Genomic DNA, 16,340 nt, shown 5'->3' with positions numbered 1-16,340 from the left:
ATCTGTGTGTGTACAAGTTTCCAGTGTCATTGACGACGTGAATTTTAAAACAGAAGCCATATTTTAATACGGGTGAATGACAAAATCGGCGACTTCCACAGTATGTATACAATTGTAGAAATGGCCTAAAGAATTTGTGAAAGACATGAGAGCGCAAAAATGGCAACACGGACGAGTAAGGGAACAGGACGAGCGCTGCATTTTCACAAGGATTTATTCAAGGAAGAGCGTTTATATAGCCCTTGCCCTTATCCATGCTCTTAATCGCAGTTGGCAAACAATCACCTCTCACAGATGTGCATCAAGAAACAGCATTTCACTGTGGCTAAGAACAACTGACGTGTCACTGATGCAATGATCACCTCGCTTCTTGATATAGAAGGCTTCCACGAGCTCACGTTTTGTCTTATCTCGGCTTTTCAAGAGCACTTGGCATTCCGATAGTCGAGGCTTGCAGGCTATACGCTTCTCTTTAGAGCAGGCTTGGCAGTGGTCAGGTGCTGATATAAGGTACTCATCTGCCTGCGTTGCGGGCACTTTGCGCCCTGCTTACGGAGGGCTCAGAAGGTTGCCGGGCCAGCTTAGAAGCTGCAGGCTCTCCTCAACAGGATACCCAAAGCCATAGCTAGTCGCCGGGCTCCACCATGGAGAGCCACAATCTTACAGTGGAATGCTAGCTCTCTTGCAGCGCGGTACTCCGAGCTACGCGTGCGAATCACGGACAGCACGCCGGAGGTTATCGCGCTGCGGGAGACATGTGTGCGTGTCCGCGACGGTGAGCCCCAAATGCGTCTACCTGGCTATGTTGGGTACCATTCTGCAACCACATGTGAGGAGGTGCCCACTACTGCAGTGCCTTGTGTCGATCGCTCTCATCGGCCTCGGAAATCGTAGTGCGCGGTGTATGTGCGGCGGGATGTGCCACACGTTCTCGTCGGCTCGGCGGCGGCGATGAGTGATGCGCAGGAGTGCGTGGTGGTGGCAGTGCGCGTCGGAGGTGTGGACACGTCGGTGGCCTGTGTTTACGTGCGCCGAGGAGTTGCGTGGAGCGCGCTGTGTTTTCGGGCTGTGCTCCGCGCCAAATCATATGTGGTTATTTAAATGCCCATCACAGTGCGTGGGGAAGTGCGCGCCACACCGTGCGAGGAGATGACCTGCACGACGCAGCAACGCAGCTGGGACTCACCCCCTAGAACACCGGTGACCCCACCTTTCGACGACGCGGAACACCCGGCTCCTGCATCGACGTTGCCTTCGTGTCTAGCAGCATCGCAGCGACCTGGCGTCGATCAGCATCTCTCTGGGGCTCTCCTCACCTGGTCCGGTGGAACTGGGTGTGCCGCAGGGCTCCGTCTTGTCACCGTTTCTGTTTAATGTGAGCGTACGACAACATGTGTACATGTCCATATATGGACATGCCATCTTCAGATATATATGCATATATATCTGCATTTATATATGGTTCCTGGGGCCACCGGGTGAGGCTCCCCGCATGCGGGAGTGCCTTCAGCGGGCTCTGAATGCAGTGGGCGCTCGTTTGCGCGTCCTCGGTCTGTCGCTGTCCGCGAGCTGTACGGTCGCCATCACTGGATGGGGCTCCGCTGAAATGCAGGCGCTCAGGGTGCTATCTTGAAATTTGCTTTTTTTTCAATCCTGCGGCGACCAAGACCTGTTTTCAGATGAAGTGGATGAACGCGCCGCCGTGCACAAGCTCACCACTCGAGAACAGGGCATCTCCCAGCAAGCCGCGCTGCGACTTTACAACCTCGCAGCTTTGGGAGCTGTTCTCCATACGCACTGCCGCTCGTTTAGGTGCGAAAGTCAAGATGGACCAAACTCGAGGTGCAGTAACGCAAATCCCTGCTCGTGTGCCTAGGCCTGCCCAGCAATTGCCAATGTGCAGCCACGCTCGCCGAGGAGGGCGAGTGACCACTGCAACTTCAGGCTGTGCGCAGGGCGCTGCACCACATCGACAGGCTACACGACGCATCGGACGCATCAGGCTATATATACAGCGCATGGGAACGGCGCTGCTCGAATTCGAGCAGCTCACCAACGCCACGCCACCCTACTGCTCCTGTGCGCTCTGTTTCCTGCTGCTTCGGAGGTGCAGCGAGAGATCATCGGCATCGCGCGAAAACGCAGCACACCACATTGCGCAGCGCAGCAGCTAGCCACAGCCGTCATTCACAAAGAGCTGCGCGATCCCCAGCTCGTGTACACTGACTGCTCTCTGGCGCGAGACAGCTACTCGTTAGCTGTGGCTACTACCATCCCCGCCCTGGGACTACACAGCCAACAACACGTGGTGTTCCTGGGCTCCTCTGCCACGGCGGAGCTGATGGGCCTTCGTATGGGCCTCGATCTCTTGCTCACACCCTAGCTCCGCCACCGACCTGGTGCGCCTTGCTGTGTGATTACCGCGCCGCCCTCAGCCGCCTGCAGACGCGTGGCCAAGGAACCCCGCAGTTGCGGGACATCCGTGCGTGCCTCGAGCGCCCAGTGCAGTGCAGGTGCACCATTCGCGCACAGTGGCTCCCTGGGTATTTCGGCATCGAAGGCAACGAACTCACGACCGCAGCACACGAGATTCCTCCCAGCGACCAGCCTCTCGCATTGGAGGACGTGTGTACGATCATCTTCGCAAGCGGCACCACGATCCACGACCCGCCGGAGGTAAGCGCATCCACAGCGTCACCGGGTGCCGCTCACTGACGCGGTCTCAACGCGCGAAGATCCTCCGCGCGCGCATTGGCTGCGCCTGGCCCGCGCAACGACGGGTGCGCCACGCACTCGCGACGTGGGATGCGTGTGACGGATGCGGTGCGGTGGAAACTTTGGAGCACCTGCTCCTTCGCTGTGCTGCGTTCGCCGATGCTCGACGCGATATGCGCGGGGTCTACTCCCAGACGCCCTCACGACGCTAATGTGGCCGCAATGCAGTGCGCGCACCCGTGAGAGAACCATGGTGAGCCTCTGTGCATTCCTCGAAGAGACCGGCTTCACGTCCCGTCGGTTCTCCGCCAGGTAGTTACGCTCCGCGTGTGCTACCTTGGACGCCTGACTCCAGCTGTAGTGTACAGTGTGTCGTGCGCGCGCATTCTCCTTCCTTTTCGATTAAGTCCATCCCATGCGGCCCGACCTGTACATACGTCAATTTGTAAATAAAATACGCTTATGTAGTACCTCTCTCCCCCTATCCTCTCTTCCCACCTCTTTCATTTCATTTCTACAGTCTGCCTGCTATCCCTCCATTTCCGCTGCCCCAGCTCAGGTGCTTCCCGCAGCGATAGCAGATGCCAGCGCTCGCAAAAATCTTTTCCTTCCTTTAAAGACGTAAGCTCCACATCTGGCCGCCGCGGTGGCTGAGTGGTTATGGCGCTCGGCTGCCGGCCCGAAAGACGCGGGTTCGATCCCGGCCGCGGCGGTCGAATCTCGATGGAGGCGAAATTCTAGAGGCCCGTGTGCTGTGCGATGTCAGTGCACGTAAAAGAACCCCAGGTGGTCGAAATTTCCGGAGCCCTTCACTACGGCGTCCCTCATAGCCTGAGTCGCTTCGGGACGCTAAACCCCCTTAAACCACAACCACAAAGCTCCACATCTCGCGTACAAATTTGGAAGGCCATGTTACGGTGCAGATATGACCTTGAAGCGGCCTCAATAAAAAAATTGAAAATTGTGTTGTGGGTGCGAATCGAACTCTTGTCTTCCGACATGCGCAACGGGGACGCTTCCACTCCGCCACGACGGCCGTTCTTTTTTTATTGCATACAAACAGTGCCGAAAAGAAAAGTCTGAGCACGCATACGCCACAAAACACCAGGTCATCTTACCACTGCATGAGCCCTCCTTCCAAAACGACAAATTTCTGGGAGGCACACACATGCATCCAGATAGGGGAGCCAGCTAGGCGGCTCCTGCAGGGCAGCATATACTCCTCGCACCGAAGCGCATTGTTCACGAAACAAAGATTTCGACGACCGTGGTGATTCGGCTAGGCAGACCATCATGCGGCTCCTCCAGAGACTAAACAGTCCCAGCAACATAAACAGATCATATGGCACAGCACAGTTTTTGTCCACAGGAAAAAAACGGCTACTGTAGGGTGTGATGTCAATGTCCTTTTTAATTGTTCGTTGTAATATATCCCAGAAGAACATGGCATCAATGCACAGAATAAAACAATGGTGTACTGCACAGGCGGCAGTTCACCGACCATGGCGCAAGCATCTCCTTAGCAAGAAGCCATGCCCTCACAGGCAGCGTAGACGTGTGCAGGTTAAAGAAGAATGTTTTTGCGGCAGAAGAAATTCACATTCGCTTAACACGTTTTAAAACACTGGTGTCAAGGAACTCCAGAAAAAGTTGCCGATGCAACGGTACAGGGAACAAATACTCTGTGAGTGCCTGAGTCATCTGCCTTCTGGAGAGGCTATACAAGTAGTCTAGAGAAAAGCGCACAGTGAGGAAATTGAAGGTGTCAGCAACTTCCTTAAGGAATTCCCATAAAGGCCCCTCACGAGTGTGTCCCGTAGGTGCGAATAGGAAAGGCAAATGAGCACTGAGACGCCTAATAAGCACAGCTACTGAAAAAATGGTGGTTTGACGATTTGAAAAAGAAAAAAAAACGCGAAACAAGCTGATGCAGGAATAAGTGAACAAGAGCGATTCCACCAGACTCTAGAGAAAGCAATAGGTTATCGCGACGCGTGGGTTCCCATCGGAAACGCCATACAAATGTAGCAAATATTCTGTGCATCACCTGCACTTTCTTCCTCGCACAGTGGAGAACCTGCAGCACATAGGCAAGTTTTTCAAATAAAAAAAATGTTGCAGACTTGAGCCCGAGCAAACACTGATAGTTCCCTACCCATCCAAGCATGTGTTTGTCGTCTCATGGAGACTATCTGTGAATCCCAGTAGACGCCACTGTTGCGAATTTGGTGAAGAGGAACCCCTAGGTAGTGAAGGGACCCGCAGTCCCAGCTTATACCACCATAATGACTTGGCGTTGTACCCCAATAGCCCAACCAAAACCCCTTAGATTTATCTGGATTAAGAGCCGCACCTGATACCTCGCAATACAGTTCAGTCAAATGTAATGCCTCAAGCACACTCTTTTTGTCAGAACAAAAGAGGGCGACATCTTCTGCATAGACTAATATCTTCCAGGGGGAAACCACGGATAGATGTGCAGTTGATAATAATGAGGCAAAGAGGTTCAAGATATAGGGCAAACAACAAAGGCGATAATGGACAGCCTTGGCGAACAGATAATTTCAATGAAATATGTTTGGTTAGCTTTGGGTTAACAATTAGCATTGTATAGGACTCCTTATAGCACAGTCCTATGCCCCTAAGCATAACAGCTCCAATTTTGCATGCTCTAAGACCGCAAACAAGACATCGTGACGAACTTTATCAAAGGCCTTGGCAAGGTTAATCTGAATTAGAGGTACTTGTCCGATCTCTGATACTGTCTCCACTACTGAACGTGCAGTATGAATATGGGTTTGGATGCTGCGGCCTCTGATACCGCAGACCTGATGCGTGCCTATTAAGTGAGCGACAACTAGCTGCAGACGATTGCAAAGAACCTTTGAAAAAAGTTTGTAATCTACATTACAGAGGGAAATTGGACGATATCCCTCAATTGTTTTCAACCGATTTGAATCTGCGCTTTTTGGAATTAATATAGTATGCCCAGAATAAAAAGTTTGTGTGTGTGTGTGGGGGGGGGGGGGGGGGGGCAAAAAAAACAACATCGTAAGAAGCGTGGAAAACCTCCATGAAGAAAGGCCCTAGGCAAGTGTAAAATGTTTTATAGAACTCGCTAGTAAAGCCATCTGGCCCAGGAGATTTCTGAGCCGTCAGGTAAGAAATGGCAGATTTAATTCTCCACTACAGCACGCTGCTCATCGTCAAGTCGGGACAACGCTTGGAACAAGCGACTGTAATCTGATCTCAAATTTGTGCCCGCACAACCACCAAACAGCTTCCGATAATAGTAAAACAAAGCCTCAATAATACCAGGACCATCACTGTATGTGCAGCCACCATGCTGAATTTCCAATATTTCTTTAGCTAGAGCAGTCTGCCTTTCATCACTCAGGACCCGACGAGATGGTTGCTCATCCAGAAACCTAAGGGTCCTAGACCTCATCAAAGCACCTTTGTATCTTTCGGTTTCAAACTGCTGAATCCCTGCTTTTACGGCAGTGATATCTTCTGCACAGGCACCTGGGCTAATCCTCTCTAACTCATGTAGCTCAACTAAAGTACGGCCCAGCTCTCGAAGGTGGTGTCTTTTCAAAAACGCGATTCTTGCTGAAATTTCAATAGTAATGTTTTTGTTTCTTGTTTAAATAAGTCCCAGTTTTGCAAAACTGAGAAGTCACCGCGTGACCACGTGTCCTTCAAGCAAGTAGATACAGCACGTTTGAAGATTTCGTCTGAGACCAGGCAGCTATTCAGCTTCCACAGCTCCCATCGAGGATGGACTATGCGCCGACTGTACCTCCCTCTCTGAAGAGACACCATGTAGTGATTACTGAAGAATATCGGCCGCACCCAGTAACCAAAAACGCAGGATAACATGTCTACTGAAACGTAAACCCTGTCAAGCCGAGCACTACACGAGCACTGAGAATGAGTGAAATGATTGTCATGTCCCTTATCTTGCCCAACATCCACCAGGTTGTATTCGCATGCCAAATCAGTAGGAAACGCAGCACTAGGGTCATATCGCTTACTTCACTCTGCTCGGTCTTCGTCCCTACAAACACGATTTAAATCGCCCAACAGCATAATTTTACGATCCGTGGACAAATGGTCTACTAATGAAAGGAAAAATAGCCTTCTATCACTCTGCTTTACAGCGGCATAAACAATTTGCCCCTGTACACCCGAAATTGCGAGGTCAAAGCAGATAAGTCGCCCGTCATCATCTGTGCTATACAACACGGCCGTAATCCCCAGTGTGTTGGCCAGGAATAGCATGCACCCGCCTGACAAGCCTCTCGAGTGACTAACGATAACATTGAATTTTGACCAAAAAAAGGGCTCAACAGCAGCTTCAGTCTCCTGATCAGAGGACAGCTTGGTTTCCTGGATGGCTGCCACACTGACATCCCATTTGTTTAAAGGATGCCGTAACTGATGCTGCCTTAGACGATTGCGCAAACCACTAATGTTAAGGGTATACCGACCTGAAATGCTGTGACTCCCGCCATTTTTGGTGCTTGTCTTATTGAAGGCCATCCCCTGTACTAAGGTGGCCGGCCTGCAAATCGGCGGCCTGTAGGGCAGACATCGCCCTACAGCATGGTATTTATCGACTCTTTAGAAATGAGTGAAGGCGCGTGTAGTGAATGCGCAGATGTCTAAGAAACGTATCTTCGAGACATGTACTGAGGAGTACATGTATAGCTTAATTATGAGCACAAAAATTAGATATCCCAATTAAGCGAGTACCGAAGTACGTTTCCGGTGAATTTCCTTCCTGCGTGGCGTGCAGTCGGAGTGCCATCATGCGGCACCCATTGAGACCCGAACAAGCAATGTACGGCAGTGATCCAATAGATGGCGCGCGTCTAGTGAATGCAAAGGTGTCTAAGAAACGTCTTAGAAACGCATCTTCGAGTTATGTACGGGGGCCTTCATGAACGGGCGACATGGACGGGAATGAAGACGACGGCGCTTCGACGAGCTGCGGTGCTGTAGTTGTCCGGAAAGCACTCATCGGTACAGACGCTAAGCCGCGTCTAATTGCCGGATACACAACAGCTTTCGCTCTCTAACCAGGTTCAACAGTAGTTAAACCACAGCTTTTTTATTATTATTATTTTGAATAAACCACTACTATTCCAGCTACATAAAGATAGACTGTCTAAAGAGAGATCTCTAAGAGAACGTCCGTGATAGTTGACTGAACGAAGGCCATCGCAAACAGACTCCAGTTCCTCTGAGTGAGTTTAACCCCGTTCCAGACAAGCCATTGATCACGGCAAGCTGCCATAAGAATGGCTATGCATGGACATAACGGAAGTGTTTTACGGACGAGCCAAGTACTTCGGGTTCGCATCATCCGTTTTCATTCTGTACCCTTGCTCGATAGGGGCAGCCAGCAGCAGTACCCGCACGGGAGAACAGCCTCCCGGCGGAAGCGCAGATGAGCCCATATCCGCTCTGGGTCGGACTCGTCCTGCCGAGATCGTAACCGTAAGAGACGTCGTTTCCGGTTCCGCTAGGTCACGTGTCTTACACGGCGCACGAGTTCTGTCCTTTCCAAAGCACCGAGCCGAATGCCCACGTGTGCCCTTAGCGGGAATTGCGATAAGGTAGAACCAGCGCAGCTCTTGTGCGCGTTAAGGAGTTCAGCTCGAACGCTCGGCAACTGCTGTCATTAAATAAAACTTCTTCTTCTTCCGCTAGAAAACGTGAGCGACTGCAGTTTTCGCTAACGCAAGGGCTGTTATGGCCACAAATGTGCATGGCGGATAACTCTAAAGCTATTATTTATTTACCGTTGTTTTAGAGAAATTCCGTCCTGTATCTTTTAAGCCCAGAGTATGCGCCAGTGAGGCTGAATAAAGAGAAAAAATTTGTACACCTGCTTGAGCCAGCTAGCGCTTTTCCGTTCATCCTCAAGGCCATCAGTGACGGCATCAGATTTTTTTGTCGATGTTGAGTCATGGAGAAATGTTTGCGAGACTCGCGAGAAAAAAATCGGTCAGGCAAAGCAGATCAATGAAAAGTATTGAAGCATGAAGGGGTATGCGTGCTTCATCAATCCAACAGCAATAATAAAAACTTGTAGTCAATCCTGCGTTAGCAACGTTAGCAGCCAACATGCGTTACATTCAATGTCCAGGCACGAAAGTTCGTCATAACCGAAGACACGTACTTAGGTTCGTTTCATCCCAGGTCCCACACGAAATTTCGTTCAGGCCCAAGGTAGCATGCATAGTGAAGTTCGGTATATACCGAACCGTCGAAAACAGCGCCGACGTTCAGGCATCCCCTCACTGCGTTGGTGAATGCGGGAAACTTGTAGGGGGCCATTGCCGCAGAAATTTCAGATGCGGCCAAACAATGCTTCGTGAGCTTCACCTTCGATGGCGTTGGTTTTCTTCCATGAAACAACCGTTTAGTCACTGGAAACGTAGCGCCGTCGTACCAGACGTCATCGTCGGGACCTCTGCCTATTGTTGTGCACTGAACACTGTCGCCGCTTTCTTCGGCGAAGCCCAACAATCCCGTTGGGCGGAAAACCCGGCGTTTGTCGGCGTTGTGGCAGTACAATCCAGATCGGTTGAGAGGACCTTGACGTCAGAGCCAAGCTATTTATTTATTTATTTATTTTTATTATTTATTTATTTATTTATTTATTGAATACTGCGGACATGCTGTATGTCCAAGCAGGAGAGGGAAATACATACAGGAGAAAAGCAAAGCAAGTACCGAACAATATAGATGCCACAAAATAGGCAATGCAAAAACACAAATAAAAATGCAGTTACAGTGCAGCTACGAATGCAGCAGTGAAGATATCAAGAATGATTAGAAAGCAACGGAGAGTTCTGCGGTAGGGCATTCCATTCAGAAACTGTTCTTGGACAAAAAGAAAACTTGTACGTATTTGTGCGCGCAAAAATATGTTCCAGGCTAAGGGTATGGTTGTGGCGCGAGGCTCGTCTAGAATCACTAGTGATAAAAGAAAAGTCAGTTGTTCAAGTTCTGGAATCGAACCTCATTCCCTTCAGTTGCGAGCCGGGCATGTGCCCTGTACGCCACCAAGCAGTGCTATCGCGTAACACTCTTAAGGTACACTAAAGTGTCCCCCCAAGCCAATCTGACCCGCGTGCAAAGTCGTCCAGCAGGTGGCGTCGCTAGCACTCACTCGCCGATCACCCATTTCGCGATTTCTGTCCTTTCAACGGAAATGCATCTAACCTCTACAACTCTTCTTCGCCGTATCAGCGAGTATTTGCCCGTCCCTCAGTCTGTCCATCCGTCCGTTCATCCGTCTGCCCACACCAAAAGGAAACTCCTCTAAAACAAAGCGTACTGGGAAGATTTTGATCCAATAGCTTTAGGTGGACCATGAACTGACGCTTCCCCCTGCCAGCTGTTGTAGGTAGTGTTTATAAGGATTTCCTACTCTCCACCTGCCAACCGTTCCCTTTCTACTTGTAGGGTAGAGGTGGTAGACGCCAGAAGAAGGATGGCTCGGCAAAAATAAAAATGACTAAGAAAAAGATTACTCGGACAACAGCACGTTTCCGTGCAAAATAGACAGCTCCTCCTCAAGGGTATGACATGTTAGCGTTAGTGAGTTAATGCCCATACATGCAGCATTGTTCATTCTCTACTTAACATTCGTAGATCCCTGGCAGTCCTCATACCACTCCTGGTTCAGTGGTGCAGTGGTTAAAGCCCGAACTCCATGTACGCGAAAACTCACGCGAACGCGAAGGCGACGGCGGCAAGCGACGAGCGACGCCGTCGCGCGAAGCATTTTTACCGTGTCGCTTGTCTCGTCGCTCGGATCTGCGCCAACAGAAAATTCCGCTCGTCGCCCGGAATTCCCCCGCGCGATTGGCCAATCAGAGCCCCACACAGCCGTTTCCGGTTTGTCCATGGTTTGTCACGGGTACATCTCACGAAACCCTACCAGCGCGTCGTCTTGGTCATCGCCACCATCGAGAAAATATTTGCTTTTGTAGCTGTGAGGTAGACCCGCATGATTTAAATAATGAAAACAATCTACGTGTTGGTTACAGAGGGCTAACAGCATTTGGAGCGGGCTACGCGAGCGGGCGTTCTGCAGAGAGAGATGCGTGTCGAGCCGCGGGTACCGGCGCTCGATCCACCGTGCCGCTGCGCTCCAACTGTATATACGTGCAGAAACACTCTCGGCGCGCATTCTCATTGGTATATTGTAGTTTCCTCACTAACAATCTGATTACGGTAACAGTTTATGGGAGTGTTTTTACTACGCCGGAGTGCACAGGCACCGAACGAAAGCACACCTCCCCGTGAATTCGTGATGTGACTACGTCTCCGCAAGCACGCCGGCTTGGTTATCTCCACTGCCGCTGCACCGCTGCCGTAGAGTAAATATTTCTTTTGCCCTAACTGTGAGGCACGCTCACAAAATTTTAAGAGAGAGAACAGGTTACGGGCGTGTTTATTAATCTCGTGCGCGCAAGCACGGAGTCCGCTGTGCACGTCGCGGGTGCGCGTCGCCTGCCGCCTTCGCTTGCATGCAGCGACGGAGCGACGTCGCCGCGCCGCCTCGTCGCGTCGCTCTCTTTCTCGCGTACATGGAGCCCACGCTTAAGCGATGCGCCACTGCCCAGCAGCGGCAGGTCCTGCCACCGGTGGGTCTTGTGGGACCCAGGAGCCGTATTCCGAGTTTGTGTCATAAAAAAAAAAGCGTCATAACCTGCCGCAGCGGCCGCACCTGATTGGTGACAACGCCAGAAGCGGATGTCGGTTCGGTTGCGACTGTGAGCGGCGTCAGGATGTCACGGCGTTGCGGTTGCCGCAGCGAAACGTCCAGCGGCTCTCTTTTCCGACAAATGGAACGCGACCAATGCGAGAAATGAAACATTCAGCCACCACAAGTTTAGTTTCCCATCGGATTCCACTGTGAAGGGGTGACATGAAAGCTGCTTTATTTACCCAATGTACTTCAGTTCAGATGCTCTTTTCTGCACGGTAAATGCCGGAGGTGTACTTTATACGCAACTACGCATGGCTTTTCAGTGACAGAAGGCGGCCACTGCAACCGTCGATCGCCTATGGTAAATAAAAGGCAGCTATGTTCGCACAACACGGCGTTTCGCAGCATTTATCTTGAGGGTAAAAGGGAACGGAAAGGAAAAGTTGTGGCATGCACTCATTCGCTGCACAGTGTGCGCTCCGTGCCGTGCTGCACCAAGACGCCATGACGAATTGCCGTCTTCAACATCGCTGAATGAAACTGCACGGCGCTGTTATCGGACGGTTGTACAGACGGTAAATTACGTTTTTCATTCCTTTCATGCAGGCACTGCAAGACCGCGAGATGCCTCTCATAGGTTTTTAATTTTTCTTCCCCCAATAAATAAAAGGGATGACCAAAAAAGTCTTGCTGTGTTTCTCTTCGCAGACATCGCAGACGAAGTTTTCATAAGTTTGTCATGGTACGATGCGCACGCATGCCGACACTGACGCTTGAAAACTTACTTGCAAGCTAACCCGCGAGCTCAATGCAGAGCCTCGCCCCCGCGGCTATCGAGAACCGTAACGGATGCCGAAAAACCATCTCTGGTATGTCAAACGCGTCGATGTAGTAGCGCGTCGCTGGCGACTGACCATCCGTGCACATGAGCGGTTTCACGCTGCCAAGGCATTACACACGACCATGATGCAGGACGCTTCAACGGCTAATAGATGGTTCTAGAATAGGAAATGCACGTTCGCGCGCCGTAAACGCAAACATTTTGCGGGACATTATGGTCATTCAACGCACACACACGAGATAACTCCGGCGACAGTGGCGCCATCCTGTTTGAATGAACAGAGCAATCTCTACAACAAACCGGTGCTCGTTAGGCCTAGAAGCGACCGAAACGTCCAGCGAAATAAAAAAAGCAGGCCAAATTTATCGTCCATCCAATTTATTACAGGCAAGATAAGACGAAGCGAAAGTCCCGTACCCTGTTTATAGCCAGCTCACGTGCCGAAAAACGCAGTAACACCGACGAGCTCACTTCGAAGCGAGAGGCTCCTCTTCAGAGCGCGCCGCCATGTTGTCTGTCCTTGAGCATCTGCTGGTAGAGGAGCTTACGCTCTGTGCCTGACGTCACCATCCAATTTCTTCGACCCTTTTCACTGCATCCGAAGCACCACATCCGCATCAGGCGTTTCGACCAATCAGGTGTAGCCGCTGGGGCAGATTATGACGCTTGTTATTATGACACAAACTCGGAATACCGACCCAGGTTGCTCTTCCCGGGCGATCCTCTCGCGACTAATCATTTAATTAACTGTCACCTGCCACGGCGTGCAGTTTGCTCACAATCCGGTGGGCAGGTTGTGGTGACGCCATCAAGTTACGTGGCATAGTTACGTGGCCCAGCTGCCTCCTAGGTTGCTTCTCTGGAGATTTATCGCGGAATTCTCGCTCACGGTCAACGACGCCGACGACGACGCTGGATTTTCTGCGACACGAGCTCCTTAAAGCTATTGCGTTGATGCAATAATTTGAGTAGACCGGCGAGTCAAAGAAGATTGTTATCCCATTTAATCCACATCGATCCAATTCATTTCCCCTAAATTGGGCAATGGCATGTGTTGCTCGACCAATCAATTAATTTTATGACAGATAACAACACCGGGATTTTTCCGTGATGAGGTTTCTATTTCGAAGGAAGAGGAGAGAGGGGGCGAGGGAAAGGAGAATGATTGGACGATGTGGCAGCTGGAGAGGGGGGTGGGAGGAGGTGTCAGGTGCGGAAGGTGGAACGTCACGTGACCTGATGACGTCATAAGTGTCTCCACCAATCGAATAATTTTATTACAGACCACAAAATACGAATTTCCTTCCATGATGAGGCTTCTAACGCTACCGCATTAAAAAAAATTCATTTTCTTAAGTAAAACCAACTTGAATCCTTGGCATGCAGGCGAACTTCAGCAGTTTATTTCCAGCAGCATGTGCGTGCTGTCTACCATGGTTTCACTTCGTCATTTTCTTTTAGGGCAGCAGCTGCGACCATAGAGTTTGAGAGACTGGATTCGTCGCATTTGCTTCTTTTACAGTTGGACACCAAGCAGAGGTTCTCATACGACCTCTATTAATCTCCTCCACGTTACGTTCCTGGCTCCCTTCTGTGTTCGGGACAAGCCTCCGCACCAAAGTAAGCGGCTATATTGCCTCCTTTGCTTTTCTCTGTCTCTGTCTTTTTCTTCCCTTCTCTTGCTCTCGCTCTCTCGCTGCCGTTTCAGCACCGTTCTCCTCCCCAGTCTCCTCTGCTTTCCTTTTCTCTCGGCGAGCGTCAGCTGCCGTTGACGGGACCTCAGTTGCACCTGACTCCAGCGCTCGGCCCTCCAGTTCCCCCCGTGCTCCTCTAGCTCTTTATACTTCAGGCCCGCGAGCCGAAAACAAACTCCGCTCCCAAAGAGCCGACAGGCTTGCCGGCAGCGCACCATTCTCGACGACAGACAGCATTGGCACCCCCTGCAAGCAGGCTTCTCATTGTGCTCTGTGTTCACGCAGAGAAGCTAGACTCACTGAACGTCACTGAGCTGCGTTTACGCAATTGTCCCCCTTTAGAGTTCTTCGCCGTCGCTCCAGTCATCATGGCGTGCGGCGCGGCAATTATTGTAGTCGCTTCGTCGTCCCCACCACCGCCTGCTGCTAGGAAAGAATGGCGGGATATCGAGCCCATGTTACGACACGTGCGGCTGGACGGGCTATGATTACATATACAGTTACGTCGCGTAGAAGCGCTGCAATGCACGTGTCACGAATTTGAGCGTCCTTTATCCAGTTGGCTTGCTCACGAGGTATTTCAGACCCGCTCCAAAGCAGAGACATGCTCGTCGCTACACAAAAGGAAAAGACTCTCCTTAGGTGCAAACAGCAGTTTTTGAGAGGCGTGTACGTAAACAAAGCTTCGTTACGAGGAGCTGTCCATGCGAGCTGCGCCACTTACCTACGGAGTAGTGCACATCATGCTGCGGCTGTAATGCAAGTACGCTATTTACATCCAAGCGAGGTGACAGGCGTAACTGGAGTGTCGTAATACTTACCAGCGTAAGCGAGGCAAGGCACCCACGTACAGCTCGCATGCTGTGCGGAACGTTGCGCAGTATGCAAGGTGTACATGTAAAGGACCCCACACCGAGAACTGGATGCATGCGGCTGAAATCACTACGCGGGTGTCTACGCACAGAAGGCATTGCAAAATGTACGTTGCCTGATTACGCCGAATAGCTCAGTTATGCAACGACGCAGTTTCTGTGCTTCGAGGGAAGCATGGTTCGCGAAAACAAGCACGCAGGCTTACGAACCCAACCTAACACTGTTAGTCTATAACACCCGCAGCAGTCGTGCCAAGAGGACAGCTGTAAATACGTGCACAGAACGCATGCTGCATCTGTACTGCGCCTGCTGTTACGAAGGATGATTCGAAGGTGAAGAAGTCATGGACAATTCGAGATTCGCTGTATTTATGACTTAACCGTGCGTGGCAGTTCGCTGGCCTGTTTTCACCTCTACTCGGTGTATTATTACCTAATTCCCCGCATGCAGCTGTGAAGCGTTCGTAGTTTCGGTATATTGCGGCCATTTGTTGCATTGGAGGACCCCCAACTTCGTAATCTGAGCATCATGTTCGCAGACGCAAGTTATCCAAGCACTCAGATGCTGACATTCAGAACATTAGAAGCATACGTTTCCCATTTCGTTGAGGCGAAATTGTACTGCAGATTCATTATGTTTTGGAAAATAATGAAAGCTCGAGGAGTTTTCGTAACTGATATTGCAAAGCAGATAAAGCCAACCGAGCGCTGCCTGTACTGCTGTAACCGAACGCTGTTTAGCCCGAGAATTTGGTTGGAATTATTCGATTGTAAAAACCTTGCAGGAATACTTCTAGCTCAATAGCAGGTCATAGCTTTCGCTCCTACTTATCTATCTATTCCGGCCTATACCGCTGCAATTTTAGGCTTTTTATTAGTGAAGTTAGCGGACAAGTAGCATTATTCTAGGGGCTCCCCCGGGTTCATTTCTCGAACACAGACATACGCTTCTGCATTTCATCATCATCAGCAGCAGCCTGACTACGCCCACTGCACGACAAAGGCCTCTCCCATGTCTCTTCAATTAATCCTGTCCTTTGCCAGCAGCATCCACCCTATGCCTGCAAACTTCTTAATCTCATCCGCCCACCTGACTTTCGGCCGCCCCATGCTACGCTTGCATTCTCTTGGAATCCACTCCGTTACCCTTATTTACCAGCGGTTATCTTGCCTTCGCATTACACGCCCTGCCCAAGTTCATTTCTTCCCCTTGATTTCGGCTAGGATATCATTAACCCGCGTTTGTTCCCTGACCCACTCTGCCCGCTTCCTGTCTCTTAACGTTACACCTATCATTTTTCTTTCCATGGCTCGCTGCGTTGACCTTAACGTGAGCTGAACCCTTTTCGTTAGCCGCCACGTATCTGCCCCGTAGGTGAGTACCGGTAAGATACAGCTGTTGTACACTTTTCTCTTGAGGGATATTGGTGAACTGCCATTCATGATCTGAGAGAACCTGCCATATGCGCTCCGTCCCATTCTTA

This window comes from Amblyomma americanum, chromosome 5 (assembly GCF_052857255.1).
Source record: "Amblyomma americanum isolate KBUSLIRL-KWMA chromosome 5, ASM5285725v1, whole genome shotgun sequence".
In the NCBI taxonomy this organism is placed as follows: domain Eukaryota; kingdom Metazoa; phylum Arthropoda; class Arachnida; order Ixodida; family Ixodidae; genus Amblyomma; species Amblyomma americanum.
This window is presented reverse-complemented; position numbering follows the sequence as displayed.